Below are 18495 nucleotides of genomic sequence, written 5' to 3'. Positions count from 1 at the left end.
TGCAGGTTAGAAACGCTCATGCCACACTCGCTCCCTGCAGGCTCTGAAGTTGCCATTAGGGCAATTCTCCCTGGACCGAGTAGAGCACAGTTGCCTGCATTTGTTTTCACCCAGCAGCATAACCTCTTTCCAGCCCCTTTTGCTGTTTCAAATGGGGAGGCAGCTCTCCCATACTAATGCTGCCGGGTAACCTGCCAACAGGGAAACGGGAGACACTCAGACAGGAACTTTCCTCTTTCCAGTGACTTCACAAGCCCCCGGAGGGGCAGCATGCTATTACCAGTAATGGATCCACGACTGCCACCTGCCCCACTTCCAAGCACCCCTCCCTCCGCAGCTATTGCTGCAGTACACCAGAGGGCAAAGAGTCGCGGTAGTTTTCCCACGAGGCGGACCTGAAGAAACCTGGGGTTTTCCTCCACCTGCCCCGACTTCAGCAGGACTCTCCGCCGTCCAGCTGCCGAAGACGAGGCCCCGGACTGTGAAACGTTCCCGACCTTTCACCACCGGTGCGGTTTCCTGCCGCCACGCTCCTCCAAGCATCATTCGCGTTGCGTAAAGGCAGGGCAGACGTGCCCTTCCTTAACCGACAAAGCCCATCCCCTGGCAGCGGGAACGCAGATGCCCGCTACCCCGGCTGCACGGCGGGACGCAAGGCTTGGATACGGCTCCATGGAAGAGAGGGGGGCTTTTATCCCAGGAGATCTCGGCCGGCGAGCAACAGAAGCAAAGGTGGTTTTATAGGAGTTTATAAAGCATCTCGGCACCTGCTTGCTAATGGCTTTATACGGCCAATCTGGAGGAGCAGTGTTTCATGAAGGAGGGAAGACGGGGACATCAAAAGGTGTCTGCCAGCACTCGGGCTGGGAAGTGAAGTGTTGTCCAGGTAGGCACCCGCTGGCTAGTCACTGCAGGGGACACCCTAAGGGCACAGTCCATTCAGCAAGTCCCGAATACCCACTAACGGGCCATTTAAGGTGCCTCAGGTTGGGAGAGAATTATTTATTTGATGGAGGCTGGTCGCCTAACCACCCCATCCCCCCAAAAAGTAGACACTTACCACCATGTGAAAGTCCATGCTTGCAAACAGAAGCACATAAGTTTTCACCTGCTGCGTAATCTCCGCCTTTGCTGCTCAGTGCAGATTGCATTGTCCCGTGGAGGCAGCTGGGAGGGAGGAACAACCGAGTCAGCTAGGCCCGCTTTTATTCTCGACCACTGAGTCACCAGGGGAGCACAACTTCCCCTCCACGCCATTACTTAAGGTAACAACAAACAAAAGCAGCACTTGCATAATAATTTCCTCTGCTGCAAACGCTGGATCCAGCCAACGAAGAGCCCGAACCCTCATTTAGGGGAAAAGAGCAAGCAAAGAAACAGCCGTTTGGCAACAGTTGTATTAGGTAATCTGGGAGCGGCTTTGAAGATGCAATGCACCAATTAACCAAAATTTAAATCTCATCTTATGCCACGAGCTCAAGTTAGAGGCTCAGGATTTGTTTAAAGCACGGAAGTCAAGGCTTTTAATCCTTACGAAGGCCACTGAAAACCGAAGGCTGCACATTCCTAGCGGAAGAGGTCCGGATGTATGCCGCGCAGTACAATAGTGCATTGTGAGCCGTCTCCAACGTTCGCTTGCTGTGCGCCGAAGTCGTGTGTTATAATTAATGTAGAACCGCCCCACGAGCCGTTTCATTGGCATGCCACAAACCCAAATTAACACGCACTCATCAGCTCACACACGCCCGTTTGCAGCAAGCATCCCTGATTAAACACACAGCCCTATTATTGTCCGACTGCCTATGAAGTGGGACCAACTGCACCGAAACAATAGCGCCATGCAAGTCTGCACTGCTTGGTGACAGGGGAAAATCCCAGACCTGAGGCTTGGTCAAACACTTAGGAATAAGCCACGTGCTTCAGTGCATTATTTCTGCCTTTTAAGTAAACTTCAGATCTTAACTCCTCAGTCAATATCCTTCCCCAAATGCCATGGTTTAGTTTCATGCCACTAATGGCAGCAAACAGCCACCCCCAGGCCCACTAAATAGGAGTTAAAGAAGGAGGAAGATGCTAAGTTTTGCTCAGCATCCAGGGAATTGCATAGAAACCAGTGGTTTTACACCAGAAGCGGGCAATTATTTGCCCCCTCACTCCCCCTGCAACAGGCCAGGGCCCACGCGCCCCACACCTCCTCCCCACTACCGCGCTAGGCAGCCCGGAGGCCACGCTGACGGAGGTAGCGACAGCGGTGGAGAGGGGACGCAGCCCGGGCAGCAAGAGGGGGAAACGAGGGAGGCAGATGCTTTTCCCCTGCACCGAGCAATGGCTTTTGCCTGGTTGCAAGCGCTGCTCAGCGTGGGCAGGTGGCTCGCTGTGCACGTGGCTCCCCGCCACTCTCCGTGGGACTAGGACCAGCAACAGCTGGAAGGACTCCTACAAACAGAGTCCAGTCACGGAGCCACCCCAGCCCCACTGCATACCTGGGGGGGCCAGCTGTGCCACAGGCCAGATGGGGCCAAGGGCCCCTCCACAGGCCCACTCATTTTACATAACTAGGAACAGGACTCAAGGGGAGGTGATGGAGATGCCACTTTAAAAAGAGAAGCCAAAAGGAGGATTCAGTGTCCTAAAGTTGCAAACGACCTGTTGCACGCCGAATCTGGGGACACGTAGCAGTACCCCAAATTCAGTATTCCCGCGATCATGCCTAGAAAGCTCACTTTCACTTGCTCAGCAAGACAGGGCCATTAAGCTGCTGCAGGGAACATGCAGCGCCACGCATCTGCCTTTCCCTTGCCTGCCCATCCCCAAAGGCCACGAGTATTTTCCTGTGCAGCTGAGCTCGACAGGGACAGGGTTTTTATTAATCCCACAGACATTTCAGGAGGTCAGAGGAGACTGCATTACGGGAGCACAGAGAAGGAAGGGGCTCAGGAGTTCACTGCCAGCTTCAGATCAGCGCATGCAAGGCCCTCGGCCTCCCTACCGCACTTGACGGAGCCTCATCCGACAGAACAAGCCAGCACGGGAAATGCTCCCGAACGAATGCCAGAGGCTTCAACGGATCCAAGGCAGTCGGTTTCAGTTTTTGTCCGCTCTTTCAAAACCAGATCTGGACACCAGAAGTCCCACTTCCCAGAAGAGAGGCCCCAGCAGAAATCAGTGCCAGAAATAAAACTGAGTCAGTGCTGCTGACATGAATCATGGACAAGCATTGTATACATGTCGGCCACCACCGAGTGTGTGTGTGTGGGGGGGTGGAGATATTTCGGCTGTTCCTTCTGCTCGCAGATTTGGAGGCCGGGACGTCGTCGGTGCACGGTACCATAGGGTACGCTCGAGAGCCGCATCACACAAGAGAGTCCCCAGACTGCACCCTGCTAGATGTCCCCAAACTCGGGTCTTTTGCAACATCAGGAGGGGAGTTAGGGCCAACTCTTCTGGTCTTTACTCAGCAATTACTACAGGATCTTTGCCTGAACAGGAGCCACAGGCTTGGGCAAGGCAAGCGTAAAGCAGCACTGGCCTGCCTTCGAGGAAGTCGAGGACACAAAACTCATTCCACTTGTTTGCATTAGGGTCTCGGACACGATCAATGTTTCGAGCCGGCTTGTTCCCTTGCCAGGGCAAACAACCCTTCAGCGTACAGATCCTTATAAGGCTACAAATGTTAAACAGCACAAGGTTTACAGGCAGGCCAAGGATCCCAGCGCTTGGGATCCAGAAACAAGCCCAGCAAGCATCTGTTCCAGCCGATTTCCAAAACATCCCACAACCAGCCTCCTCGGCTGTACAGTCGGTCACCATTTGTGCTTTTGAGAGGTGTCACTCCATAGACTTGGAGCGGACGGACACAGCGCAGCCAAGCGATCTCCAGCCCAGCCGAGTTCGGTCTGCTGCTATTGCAGGTACCATGGCAGGGAGGGGGTAGCTGGTGCTTCACTTCAGCTCTGCTGGCTCCCCACCTCGCAACCACAGGAGGAGTTGCTCCCATCAAAGCATTTTAGGATACCGTGCTCCAGGCAGGGAAACTGAGGCACGGAGGGAGTGAGGGTACCGTGCTCCAGGCAGGGAAACTGAGGCACGGAGGGAGTGACTTAAAAAGGGCCACAGAGCAAGTCAGCAGACAAACTGGAAGCACAGTCCGCCGTCCTGATCGAGGCCCACGCTTCAAGAGCGAGGCTCTGCTGCCTCCTTATAAGCTGCATCGTTATACAGCCAAGTTGGAGAGAGCGAATACAGCGCTAAGGAAATAATACCACCTGGGTGCAGGAGTGCTGGCTGGGCCTGGCACAGTTCAAACTCAGCTGGGTCACGTGGCCCCTCAAAAAACTTTCCACGCTAAAAATAGCCAATAGCAAATGCTCTGCCTTATAAGCCAGGCAGGAACAGGAGAGGACAAAACCCAATAGCAGCCAGGAGGACTCAAAGCCCCTCTGTAATAAGCAATTCAGATGAGATGACCTATTGGAAAGGCTTGCCCAAAGGAGTCCCCTACACCAGGCTGACTTCAGTGCAAGGCAGCCACCCTGGAAGATAAAAGCAGAGGTGGACGTTCATAGCAAGCCCTCCGCGTGCACGTGACGGACGTGTGGGCTGCCTTCATATTCCAGTCCTTGCCTGGCCTTCTCCGTTTTCAGACAACCACGGCGCCGCCACGGGAGAAGGAGGAGTCCTACCCGGGGCAGAAAGTGGCCCGAGGACAGGTGGCAGGGAAGGGCAAGGGTGTCAAGGCAAGCGGGACTCCGACGTTGCATTAAATTAAACCTACTCTCCGAGCCCCTAAGCGTGCAGGAGATCCACCGTTCAGAAACGCCGCCCTTGTTCTGCCAGGACATCCCTCCTACGTACAATTAAAGCACACTCACAAGTTGTGAGCTCTCAGGAGTGAGTCAATAGTTATAAAAAAGTCCAGGGAAAAGAAAGAGAAGACTCGGAGTGGGAGACTTTGGAAAGACAGTATATTAGATTAGCTTTTGTGTTTTCATGAACCACCACTGAGCAATTCAGAGAGTTAACTTCAGAAGCCTGAAATGCTGTAAAACACCCACGATGCCCACTCTGCGAGCTCTCGCCCCCCGCCATCCTCGCATCTAGATGCTGGCAGAACAGGGATGCCAGATCGGCAGTCTCGAGGAAGCCTCTTCTGCCAAACCCTCAGAGTAGCCTGCTACAGCAGTGCCAACAGGAGCACGCAGGATGCCAAGAAGAGTCCCCAGCACACCCCAACCCCGCGTGCGTGCTCCCTCCTTCTGACAGGAGGAGCTGACCCCCGAAAACACTTCATGTACTTCAGAACTTAGACCCATTTTGCAGCAGCATAAACAGAGGCAAAGCACTGGAGAAGCCAGGCAGGCGTTGCGCTCGGCCAGCTGCGGAGCAGGAGCCAGACTCCAGGGCCCTCAACATCACTCTGCGTTTTCACTGCCGCACCAGGACGCACCCTGCGGCCGAAGGCAAGCTGCTCATCACGCCGTGCCACATGCCTTTCCTCCCCGTCTGAATGAGCTATGCCAAAGCAACATATTTTACTAGTACTGTTTCCTTTTGCAGCGAGCGTGGACCATGATGCTGGCTCCTGGCACGAGACGTGAACGTGGCACCAGCAGGACTAGGACTACGCGCCACTCCCAGGCCAGAAGGGCTCGGGGCTGTTTTTTTTAAACAGGTCGTCTGAAAGGGAGGGTGTGAAGTGAAGCATCCACACAGCTTTGCTCCAGGTGTCTTTAAACAGGCACCAGCCTGAAAAACTTCCAACATGCAAATAGCCACTCGGACCGTAACGCTTTCCTCACCAACTCGCTACTATGCGGAGGCTTGGGGTTGATGCACGCTACCGAGCCCCCTCCTCCTGCAATGCAACAACTCCACAGGTCACACACTCTCATTAGCATTAACCCTATCATATGGTCTAGCTCCAGCTTGCTCTCTATATCCTATTACCTTCTCACCCCAGGCACTTCATTATTTACAATGCCCCCAGCTCAGCTGCTGGCCCCTAATGAATCTGGCACTCGCAAGGAACGACAAGATCTCATCGCTTTGCCCAGCGCCGCTGTATTTAGAAGATTAAGCCCTTGCAACAGGTGTGCACTTTTGGGAAGTAGTGGAAAGGTGCCTCCTAAATTCAAGGCACTAGCTTGCCAGCCGCTTTGGTTTAGACCCCGCACGGAGGACGTACTAACGCATAACCACCCTGCAGGAGCCCACGAACAACTAACTACCTTCAGCATTGCAAGCTGGCCAAGCAAGGGGTGCATTGCAAGGACAGCAGGCAGGCAGTCGCTGAAGCCCTGCTTTCCCCGTGTCCTGAAGAAGCCCAGGGGAATGGCCTTGAATGCAGAGTAGCTCAGGTGCACCGAGATGCCCCAACTGGGAGATGCCAGACCTAGAAAGGCCGAACAGCAAGCTCCAGTTACCGCCCTTCCCAGGGTTTCCCGACCATGAAATAAAGAGATGCCCTTTTAATGTGTAGGTGCCCAGGCAGCCCTCTGCACATGGCCAATGGCAAGCAACTTTTAAAATCTGTGATCAACTAACATACCTGACAATTCCTGGCCTCCAACTTCTTCCCACTCCTCCTCCAAGCGGCGAGGAAACAAGAAGAGCCTGTTTCTAGAGCACAGTCATGGGTACTAGGTACATCTAGTGCTTCAGTGCTGTCTGGCGCTGCTGGAAGCAACAGCAGCTTCACCAGCCGCTTCAACAGATGCTGGTTCAGACAGTCAGCCAGGCCTGTCGTGCTTAGCTAGGAAACGAGACCTAGCAAAAAGCAACCGGCGTTTCGAGGCAGGCAGCCGACGCGAACGGTGCCTGCCTCTGTACAGATAAGCCAAACGCAAATTCGGGGACAAAAAGTGGCCACTGCTTCAGCTTACTTTGCCTCAATGTGCAAATAAAGGCGGACTAATTGGAGCATGTAGGTAGGAGGCGGCAGAGCACCAGCCCCCTCCGAGGGAGGGCTTTGTCACAAGTGGCAATATTAATGGGCACGTAGGTCCTGCTCTTTACAGATACCAACAGCTACTCAGCTGATTTTACCCTGCAACAAGTCCTTGATAAACAGCTCCTGGAAACAAAGACTGAACCAAGCCCGCGCAGAAGAGAAAAAGATTAGAAGCAGTGTTTTTCTAGAGTCGTGCCTGGCCCTGCGAGAGCCCGCCACAGGAGCGGACAAAAAGAAACAAAACCAAACCCGAGTGCCTGTGAAAGCCTAAGTGCATTTTCTACGTTTTAAGTTCAGCAGAGGGAGCAAAGGTCTCAGGATCCAACACAGAGTTTGGGGCTTGCGCTGAATGATGCAGCGGTGACAACGGAGCAGAGACTTTGCAGGAAGCTGTGCTATACATCAACCGGGGACACGTCGGCTTTGATTGCAACGGCACCTACAAGTCCCAATGCAGACAGGGATCTCCCTGCACTAGGTACCACCACGGTTTTTCACATACAACACCCCTAAATAACAAACGCTGTTTTTGGAAGGTAGAATTTAAAGGGGGGGAGGGGCTTTTACTGGAGCCACCAGCAACTGCGAGACATGCAACACATCCTCCCGGGAACCTGGGGTGCACCAGAAACTTCTTGATGCCAGCCACCTTATCCAGACCGTCTCCTAAGCTGCCACACTTTCTGGATGCCACATTTCTAAGAGGACTTACTGTGCATTACACCTTCGTAAGGGCAGCAGCAAGGCTGTTGTTAAAACTCTTTACCACGAGAAGTTCTTTTAAGTTAATAGAAAGTGTTTCCACACTGCAAGCCTCACTTGCTGCTTCAGGCACAGCAAATAACTATGATTGAGGGGGGTAACAAAGGACTCCACCCTCTTGGCAGCTGCCTGACATGCACATCCGCCATCTCCAGGCTTGCTTTTCCAGTGAAGAAAACAGCCTCCCTACTTAAAGCACACCCCCCAAAAGTGGGGGTGGGCTTTGGAGGAGAGGTATAGGTTATATATGAGAAACTACGACATCCCAACTGTGGGAGAGGCCTAGTTGGTCTTGAAAAGCTTGCAGTCTACATAAGACAAAAAGAGAAGCAATATTAAACAGTCATTTAAAAAAGGGGGGGGGGAAACTGAGGCAAGCCGCTTCCTCTCCTTGTGCCAAGAGCACACGGGACACCCGTAGCAGCTCCACGAAGAGAAACGGACCTCTTGAACCCCGGGCTGCGGTGTTAGCATCACACCCCCCTCCTGCCTTGCAGGAAGCAAGGGCGCCCAGCACACCTGCTAAAGGATGATCCGTCCCCCACCGAGGTCAACAGCATGGTTGCAATGAAGCTCAGTTATGCTCAAGGTGAACTGAAAGGTTCGCATTAAAAAGGAAGGGAAGCAGCACACGGCGAGCATGCCTGGATGGCAACACTTTCACTCTCTTGAGCACGTTCTGGGCTCTCCCGAGCTGCCAGTTCACAAAATGTCATCTCTGGAAAGCTGAGGCCCTGCACAAGCGGCGCACGGATCACAAGGCCTCTCCAGCAACAGCTGCTATTTATACACTGGAAATCACAAATTCAGTGGTCACAGACGACAAATCTCTCCACCTTACTGCCAGGTGGTTAGAGAGATTAAAGAAACTTCCCATGCAAGCTCCTCAGAGGGAGAGATCCGTTTCTTCTTTGAGGAAGTGAAGACAATGTCTAACCACAAACCACAAGGCATGGTCCAGAAGTCCTCATCTGACTTCTAGCAATGGTAGGCAATTTTGATGTGGCAGAGGCGGGGGAAAACATGAAACCCACATCACGGAGCACAAGAAAGCCTTTTTTAAGGCATTCAAAACCCACATACAAACACAGCCTGGACAGTCAGACACAGCTTGCAGTTTCGAGGCAGAGCAGATTCTGGATTCATTACCTAAAATTATGCTTCATCTCTTTAGAAATAGCAAGCACTGGCCCTCACAAAACCTAGACGCTTTAAAAGGCATCTGAGATGACCAGTTGCTTCCGACAAGATATTTGGCTGTATGTATATAGAGGGAGAGAAATGCTCACCATTAAAATCAGTTTTTAAATAGGAAATCAAGGAGTCCCTGTTAACCATTTAAGTGTTTCATTACTTCTATCGATTGAAAAGAGCATTTCAAAGGGCAACACACATCTGCTTATTCAAGAGCTTCACAGACAGCTAAATTACCCTAATAAGTGTAGGGCTTACAGCAGCGAAGGGCACCGGGACGATCAGAGCTCCAGATAAATAGGGCTGTGGCATTAAACAACGTTTGTGTTCCTCTCACAGAAACCCTGCCATTAAGCAGTACCTGCTTTCAAAGGACCTCCTTGAAGGTAACCTTCCCCCCAAGTTCCCATTCGCAGAAGGGATTCAAGCACTTCAGTGACTCTGAGCCTTAAGGTCAGACCCACAAAGCCACTACGGTGCCCAAATCCTACAGATTTCAATGAGGCCTTGGACACTTCTCAAAGTTTCACACTCAGGCTCTGAGCAAAAATAACTTGTAACTGCTTTAAGAAGAGGGCACACTAGCTAAAGTAAGAAAACTGTTGCATTTGCAGCCATACAACAGAGCTTAAAACAAATCAAAGCCCTGCAACTGTAACCTTGAATAAAACAGGGCTAGAGTTGAAAGTCATCTGCAACATCTGTATGCCTACAGCTGCATCCACTGTCAAATCCTACACGGACATCACTTAGTACCAATAAAACACTTATGCTCCACTACAGTCCATGCATCTCAACTTCCCCCCACCACCCTACACGCAGCTTAAATCTTTAAAACATTCAAGCAAAGAAGCTGGGCTGGGGCTGTAACCCTGAATAAAATGCCTTCGAGAGGTTTGCAAAGCACCGGCACACCTGGATCGCGTGCAGCACTGGCAGGCCGCAGCCTAGGTGCCGAACGAGCTACAAGGCCTGGATCAAAAGCTTGCAATCCAACCGGCCAGCACGCTGGCAGCTGGGGCAGACACCTGCGGCAGCCCGGATCAGGAGACCAAGGTGGCTTCACAACCTGGATGACGCCGAGCGGTTAAAGGCAGCATGCTCTGCTCCTATCCATGCCGAGATGACGGATCCCAGCCTGCGGGGCCATCGAGCCAGCTCCTCCCGCAAGCAGTGAAGGAGCACAAGGATTTTCACAAGCACTCGGCAACACCGCACCAGACAAGGAAGTGGGGGGAGCCGGCATTTTGGTGCCGGGATAGGAAGTCTCGATGCACAGCAAGGAGCGGAGGGGCTTGTGACCGCGCTTCAGCCAGCCAGCAACGAAGACCGTGCAGGCGGTCACTGGGGTTTGATCTGTTGAACCTGCGCTGAATTTGGCACTGGACTGGGACCTAAACGCGAGTCAGTTATTCAACTACAACCACGCTTCAGCGATTTGCATACGAGCCTGAGGAGCTTGTAAGTAAAAAAAAAATAAATAAAATAAAACACTTGGAAGTGCCTGAAGTTCACTGACTGAAAAGCACGAAGAGCACAGGTGTAGCAGCCGCCCCAACAGGTATTTCACCCATTATACAAATGGCTCAGCTAGGGGACAAAGAGCAAGAGATTTGCTCAAGGTCACACAGCGGCCAAGTGGCTCCCAAGCCCTGCGCTGCTCGGACCCCTTCTCCGCGGAGGACAAGGCACGCTGCCTCACGGAGCAGCTGTACCAAGCTCCAGGTGGTCACATGCTCTCTCCTTCCCATTTCACCGCCCCAGCTCCTGCGGCCGGGGCTCGGAGTAGATGATTCACAGACGCAAAACAAACAGGAGACGTGAAGTTAGCCTCTTTTGCCATCACTTTCCCCAGCAACAGGTCCTTTCCTTTCACCAGAAGCAAAGTCCACAGGCCTTTTGATAACACCGGCTAGACATCAGCATGCCCAACTCCTTCCACACAAGCCAGGCTGGCCCTTGCAGCGGTGAGAAGTCAGCGCTACCATCACTCTGGTGCCCTCCGGTCCTCCTGAACACGTGGCCGGCAGAGAGACGCGTGATCTAGGTTATCCGATAGCAAAGCACCCACGAAAAGAGGGGCCCCAAGCGCACCTCTCGCACACCCCTCACTGCACGCCCACAGCTCCGAGCGAGCTCCGTCATGGGTCGCTACCGGCCCGGGCAACCGGCTCCCGCTGACACAAGTTCAACTTGAACGAAACAACTCTCCCGGGCAGCCGCGTTAATCGAGGGTTGCCGAGCCGGCCTTGCACGTTACGCCAGCCTTCGGGAGAGGCAGAGGTGGTGCGAGGACGCGAGAGGCGCTGGCTGATCGGCGTGCGGGCGCCCGGAGGGTGCCGTCCTGCCCGCGCCGCGCAAACGCGGGCGAGTCCTTACTCGCGCAGACCCGGGGTTCGGTGGGGTTGCATCACCCCTGCAACGCGATTCCCTCCACGAAGGACCCGTTCGCACGCCGCCGCCTGGGCTGAGCATCCACCAGGGACACCTGGGCCCGCTGCTTTCCGGGGGAGCCTGGGGGAGGGGGACCCCCACGACTTGCTGCGGCTCTGGGGGGCCAGGAGGAGCCCCCCCCCAGAGGGCGGGCAAGGGGGCTCACTTAGCTCGTGCTCCCGCAGCCAAAGCAGGCGGGGATGGGTGCGGGGGGGTGGGGGTGGCGATCGTGACCTTGACCGCCCCCAGCGCCGGCGGCGGTGGGGAGGGAGGGGGGAGGCGGCGCAATCCCTGCCCCGGCGGCGGTACTCACGGTCCGTGCGGTGCTCTTCCCCCGTGCCGTGCCGCACCGCGCCCCGCCCCCGCTCCGTGCCCACGTGCCGCCCGGCCGAGCCCCGCCGAACTCTGAGACATTCGCCCGCGGCACAAGGTTCCGCTCGCCCCGCCCCTCTCGCGAGACCGCCGCCTCGCGCGAGACTCGGGCCCGCCCCCGCCGAGCTGGGCGCGCGCGGGGGGGGGGTGGAGGGGAGCGTTTGCGCATGCGCCCCGCACCGCCCGTCTCCTGGCACCGTTGGACTGGGCCCCCCCCCCCCCATGCCCCCCAGCACCACCCCGCGAGGGCAAATGTCATTTACTCGATTGCAAGACGACCCCATTTACCGGGGGCGGGGTGCTTCATGTCCGCCCTTCGCCCACCCCCGCTTTGCCCTTGCCCTGCGCCCGAGGCGGGGGCCGCGGGAGGGTTGCCATGAGGACGGAGACATGACTTAAAGGCGCCCCCCCCCCCCCATTAGATTCGCTACATGGAAGATTCTAGCAGATTTATCAGTTTTTCATATATAGACTCTAATTATTGGGGGTTCGTCTTAGATTCAAGCTTCCCCCACGTAATGAGCTTCTCTGTGTGGGGGAGTTGAGGCAGACAAGGGTCTTCGGGGGAATCGGATAGGATCGACCGCGTCCAACGCGGCTACGACCGGCGCCCCGGGACGAGTCTCGCGAACGGATCTCCTTTCCGGACCCAGAGTCTCGATCCTGGGGGTTCGTCTTAAGAGTCGGGGTCGTATAAATAGGTTAGACTCAGGGATTCACGTAAATGCCGTAACTAGAGAGCGGGAGAGCGCGTGCTTTCCTGAACGCGAGTCGGCTTCGTTAGATGTGGCGTAAGGGCTGCGCAAAGAGGAGGAGGAGCGGGGTGAAATTAGGACACAAAAGACAAGGGAAGGAGGAGAAGAGAGAGCGGCGAAGGGGCTGGTGCGAACCAGCAGTAAACCCACAGACCCTGCAAACGGTGCAAATCAAAGCTGCATAGGAACCCGCTGGGAAGTTATTGCATGCTTTCCAGCTCTAACTTCATTGGTGGATGCGCTTTTTTATGGCGTGATAGGTACTTTGCACAGGCAATGTTAGGCAGTCTGCACGAATCATGCAGTTAACTGTATAATACTTGTAACCTGTAGAGTTGCAAGTATTATAACTCCACGGGTTACAAGTATCTGTAACAATTGTGAGCTGTATAATACTGTAACCTGTAGAGGAGGGTAAGGGAGGGTCACCCAAGTGACTCCAGGTCCTGAGCTAAGGATCTGTAGGCCCGGCTCAAACCGTACTTAACACTGTCCAGTTTGTAGATGGTTTTTCAAACTGCCTTTTAACTTCTTCCTGCCTGAGAAGAGCAATCCTATGAATCAGGTCTGCACACACGCGACAGTGCTGACATCACGCGGCTTTTCACTGGAAAGGATCTCGTGGCGTCCTGGATCAGAATCACTGATCTGAGCCATGGGTCAAGTCACCCTCTAGTCCTGATACCAAGCCGGTCCCTACTGCAGGAGCGATCAGCAACATCTTGGCACCTTGTACAAAGCTTTCGGCTGCGACATGCCTGCCAGCTGCTGCTTGGGGAAGTCAGAGTTGCAGCATCTAGTTCCCCGCTCTCAGCAGGCTCCGTGGGAGGAGTAAGGGAAACCTCAAAGGAAAATCCATGTTCAGCAAGCCAGTACTTGGCGTGGCCAGGCCCTGTACTGCAGAAGGATGCACACTCCCTTTTCCTTTCCTAACCCGCCCGCGGTGATACGTTGCGCGGGGACAGAATGGCGGCATTTCCCCCTGGCGCTGAGTGTATTTAAACAGCGGTGACATGCTGACTGTCATCTGTAAAGGATCTCCACAGGGAGAAAAGCACGTGAGGATGGCTGCTTAGCCTCTTGTCTAAGATCCGGTATAATGGGCCTGGATACGGGGAGCCCCTGAGCTCCCAGGCCTCTAGGTCTGGGACTTGCATGTAGGATTCTGGCCTGGTTGAAGATCTATGGCCTGTGAATACTTATAGACAGGGTTACTGAGCTTTGGGGATTTAATTGGCTCTTGGATTTGGACTGAGACTGGAATACATTTTAATAATAATAACAATAATGACCCGCAACAACCCTGTGGGGATTGCTGCATGTGATGCTGCAAAAGCAGCGTGGCTCACTGTCTTATCATGCCAAAACAGTGGTCAGATCAGGGTCCTGCTGCTAGGTTTGCCCTGTCTGACCTTGGGCAAGTCACTTCTCTCTGTTTTAGTTTTCTTTGTAGGAAGAAAAGGTAGAGGCCCCACTCCTCTGTCAAATGCTTTTGGGTTCAGGGTATGTAAAGCACCACCTAAGAGTTAAACGGCAATAACGTTAGTTTGTTGGTTTGACTTCTTTTAGCTTCAGGTCAGTTTGTTTCCATTAAGTAATGTCCCGTTATACCAGTAACATCCAGGGCAACAAAGCCATCTTTTTCCTTTCAAAGGCTTTCAAGATGAGAGGAAAATGACACTACATTGAAAACGTAGAGGCAAAAGTGTGGTCTGAGCACAAGCCACTGCCGGGAAGGCTGGAGGTCACAGCCCTGGCGTGTATCTCCTGGAATCAAAATATAGATCCGTCTCCTCGCAGACACGTTCAGCTCAGGGGTGCTCAGCCCGTGGGCTAGATCCGGCTCCTGGTGCAGCGTCACCCAGCCTATGGGGCTCTCCACAAACCCAAAATTTGGTGGCAGGGAAGGAGTGGTGTAGCGGCATAGTTGAGGGTCGTCTCATGTAGTTCAGATCGGGGTAGGCAAAATATGGCCCGCAGGCCAGGTTCGGCTTGCTAAGGGATTTTATTTGGTTTAGATTATGGTTATATGGGATGGTTTATGAGCCTCCCTCGGGCAAGGGCTGGACTGGGTGACCTGTGGAGGTCCCTGCCAGCCCAACTTTTCTACGATACTATGCCCCTGTACTCTTGCATGGAGGCACAGCATGGACCGCTAGGGGTGGTGCCTATCCCAGTCTACAGGGTCAGCACCAGACCTCATGGCCCTATCCCGCCATGCAGAAGACAACCAAGGCCCTGTGGGGCTCGGCCCAGCCCATGGACCAGCACCGCACCACTCATCTGGCCTGGGGGGCCAAAAGGTCGAGCACCTCTCTTCTAGCTCAAACAGAAATCGTGGGCTTGATACAGAATTGGTTGGGTGGATTCCTGCTGTGCATTATGCAGGAGGGCAGATCCAAAGATCCTTTTGGTTCCTTCACACCTTAACCTAAGTGAACATCTTAATCTGTGTATGGCTCTCCTTGTTTCATGGTATATCACATGCTCTCTGACTCAGCTCCCATGGGCATATAGAAATAGTGATACCAATATCTACAAAAATGCCGCAGTGTACTGTGAAGAGATAACACTTACTAGCGTCCCTCTGTCAGGAAAGCGGCAGTAAACAATAAAATGTTGCTGGCAGCCATTAAATGGATCTACCAGTTGTGATCTTAGTAGCACTATGCCAACAAAGACTGATCTTTATCAGAAGGTGCTGAAAAGCTGGACTGACTCAGCTTTCAATTGCTCTGTGTAAAAAGGATATATTAGATCAGGCCTTAATAGCATGAAAAGAGTCTAAGGGTCACATTTATTTGTGAACATGGGCAAAGCTAGACTTGCCGTATGCTGGGGAAAACAGATGCAAAGGTCTAAGTCATTCAGCAGTCTGAGCAGCCTACCAGTTTGAAAGTGAAAGGGGGCACAGGGCATGCATGGGTTGAGCAACCTAGCCTGGGAGCGGGACTTTATGTTGGATTGCTGTTCATTGCAGTGTTAATAAAACGATGCACCCAGGCACAGATGGCTTTGGCCTCTATATGGTGTGTGGCCTGCATTTATGGAGAGACTTGGAAGTGACATGTTCTCATGCGCCCCCAATAATATAGAAAGCCTGCAGAACTAGTAAGTAAGGGGTCATTGCAATGAGAGTTGCTCTCAAAGGTGGCATGCTTTAAGGTGCAAACTTGCAATTCATTCCCCCCTACTGTCAAGGAACAGATGTCTTGGAGCCTTCATGAACAGTAAGAGAAATGGGAATAAACACAACAGCATAAATTCGGGGAGCTCAGGCAGCAGAGGTTAAAGGATAATGTTCCCCAGGGGCAAGCAAGACCAGACAGTCCTGAGCAGGGCAGGTGGTATCATTTTGTAACAAGGTCTCTGGCTGTGCAAAGTTGAAGCCTTTTTCTGGGCAGTGGAGATCATTGTGCCAACAGTAGCGTTCTGCTTCGCCTCTCTCAGCGTTGCATAAACACTGGTTCAGCATCACAGGGAGCAGCAATAGTGGAAGAACAAGTGCCAGCAAAACACTGGCAATTAATAGTCTTAACCAACACGATGCTTAAACGGGCTTTGACCAGGGTACAAGCTGGTGCCTGTTCAAAATGGAGCTCCAAGAGCCACTATCGCCACAGCCACCGCATCTAGGAAGCAAAGCTTTCCCAATGACAATCCTGCTGCTACACTGTGAGCAATGAAAAACAAAATGCTTTCACTTATTGGATGTCTCTGCCTGGCAAGAGGTGCCTGTGGGTCTGCAAAGAGACTTGGACAACCTGTAGCCTGTTCTGCTGCCCAGAAGCAGTGGAAGGGAAGACATGGGAAGGGAGAGCTGGGGTACGCTGCAGGGGAGCAGCCTGTGAGGAAGAAAGCTCGGGCACTTTAAGAGACAGCAGAAATGAGCTGACTAGGGAAGTAGAGAGGAGGCCTGAACATTTTTAAGCAAAGCAGTACAGCTTCACAGCTAAAATAGGAGCTGGCTAAATACTGTCAGCATCCGAGTTGACAGACTCTGGGCCCCTGAGGCCACCGGTCTGAATCCCAGCAGGGCTGTCTTGGATCCTCCTGAAGCTCTCGCATAGGAGTTTGGAGTACTTTCCATGTGTGCTTCTTTCCAGGGTGGCTTTGATTCAAATCAAATCAATTTAAACCAGGATTTAAATCATGATTTCAGGAAGTCTTGATTTAATCATTGTTTTCTACAAAAAAAGCGTGTTCTTGTTCTTTGATATAACCCCAATGCATACTTTTCACAACTTGGATATAGATGTAGGCTTCATTTTTAGAAGGTACATGCTATACATTTTAAAGCAGTGATTTATTTTGCTATTTTTTTCAGATCCCTTTGGCAGCCACATCCAAAAACTGAGTGGTGACATGTAAATTGTTTTAGTTGACTAAAACAACAAACTTATGTATTTTGGATATATTTCTTCAACAACAAACGTATATAATTATTTTAACAAGACAAAAATATGTATTTTCGACATTTTAACTATTTTAGTTACAAATGCGAGTGTTTTTTAACAAAACTTTAATGGAGTATTTCAGCCAGGTCAACACGAGAAACTTGCTGGGTTATGAATCAAACTCAGCCTTTACCTTTCTCTTCTTATTTATTCATAAACTGGAAAAGAAAGACAAGACCGAGGGCCAGATTTTCAAAGGCATCTAAAGGGATTTAGGTGCTTAAAGATGCAGATAAATCCCACTGTAGATCCCACTAGAAAAGGACCTGAGCAGGTTACACTTCTTTCTCCCAGGAAAAGTTAGGTACCTTTGTATACCTTCCTAGGCTCCTATCTGCATAAGTAGGGATCTACATACCTTTGAAAATCTGGCCTAATTTCCACGCAGCAATCCGTGTCTCCACTATATTACTGACTGTTTTTTCTTCTAGCCTTTCCTAGACTATCTTCCCATTGCTAACTCCATTCTGGTCAATGTTAGAGAGTTCCCAGCCTGTTCACCTCTTATAGACAGCATCTTATCCCAAGTGCTATATACCTGGCATAGCAAAGCTGTCGTGGTAAGGGCAATACTGTGTGTTAGATCCAATACAAGATTTGCTTAATTGGCTTTACAGCCAAACAACACTTTTGTACCAGTATATATGAAAATAATCAGCTCACTTCTCCGTTTGGGTAAGTAGACTGAGTCTCCGAGTAGGATTGCCTCCTGTTGTTCACTGACACATTGGTTCACCAGGGACACATCTACGCTGCACCTAGGCATGCGAGGGGCTGCAGCTGTGAAAACATGCTCCACTGTCTAGCTCTGTCCATGCAGGTTTATTTACTTATTTAACAAATACGTAAAAAGGAACAGGATTCAAAATGCCTGGTTTTGCCAGAATCTTTTGGTTTTGTGTACAGATTCAGAAACGCAAGCTGAAGGCTGCGTTTTACTGCAGCCAAGCCCGATCATAGCAAAACGAAAAGTAACACAGAGGCCTTACCAAAGAAGCAAAGCCAGAAAATCCAGCAACTGCCTCCCTACTTGACAGGTTACATTTCTCTTGCAGAAATAATGTGCCTTGCTGAGATTTTCTGCGAGTGGGGAAAAAGTGCCCGCTCAATGACAGAGATGATTTAAAAAGTGAACATGCCTTCCAGTGCAAGACAAATCAGTGTGGGACTTAAAAAAAAGGAGATTATTAAACAAGAAAAATGATAGGTTAGCTCATATCAGTATCCTGGGCCAACAAATCACTGCTTTTCCAGTTGCCTTTGTATTATTCACTGTTTATCTAACATTTCGAACAGAACTGGGGGGGAAAAACCCCATCAGAGCAATAATTGCTGAGTTGCCTTGCAGGGCATTCATTAGTCCCCTGGCATTGGCATAGCACATTTCCTTCTTTCAGCATAAGCTGGGATTCACCTATCTAAGCCTCACCCTCCGCTGCTTTTTCAGATGAGAGTGGACAGGCCATCCCTCTGAATGCTGTGTGATGATGACTGTCCAACTTCACACTCCCAAAATGGTGATGAATGCTCTCACCTGTGAATTTGCAATAGTTTATATAAGGACTAGTCTTGG

At 51.9% G+C, this 18495-nt stretch overlaps 1 protein-coding gene across 2 annotated transcripts in view; it reads right to left on the bottom strand.

The window, feature by feature from the left end:
- Positions 1-11785, bottom strand: part of AKAP1 (A-kinase anchoring protein 1) — a 32614-nt gene extending 20829 nt beyond the window's left edge. The window contains exon 1 of one of the 2 annotated variants that reach the window (XM_090025878.1): positions 11652-11785. The gene's annotated coding sequence lies outside the window, so the exon portion shown is untranslated. The remainder of the gene's footprint in view (positions 1-11651) is intronic. The other variant, XM_090025877.1, reaches the window with a different exon arrangement.
- Between the last annotated feature and the right edge of the window lie 6710 nt (positions 11786-18495).

Source organism: Crocodylus siamensis, chromosome 13 (genome assembly GCF_052110815.1).
Source record: "Crocodylus siamensis isolate JL-2025a chromosome 13, ASM5211081v1, whole genome shotgun sequence".
In the NCBI taxonomy this organism is placed as follows: domain Eukaryota; kingdom Metazoa; phylum Chordata; order Crocodylia; family Crocodylidae; genus Crocodylus; species Crocodylus siamensis.
Note: the sequence above shows the minus strand (reverse complement) of the source record. Positions and strands in the feature narration are given on the sequence as shown.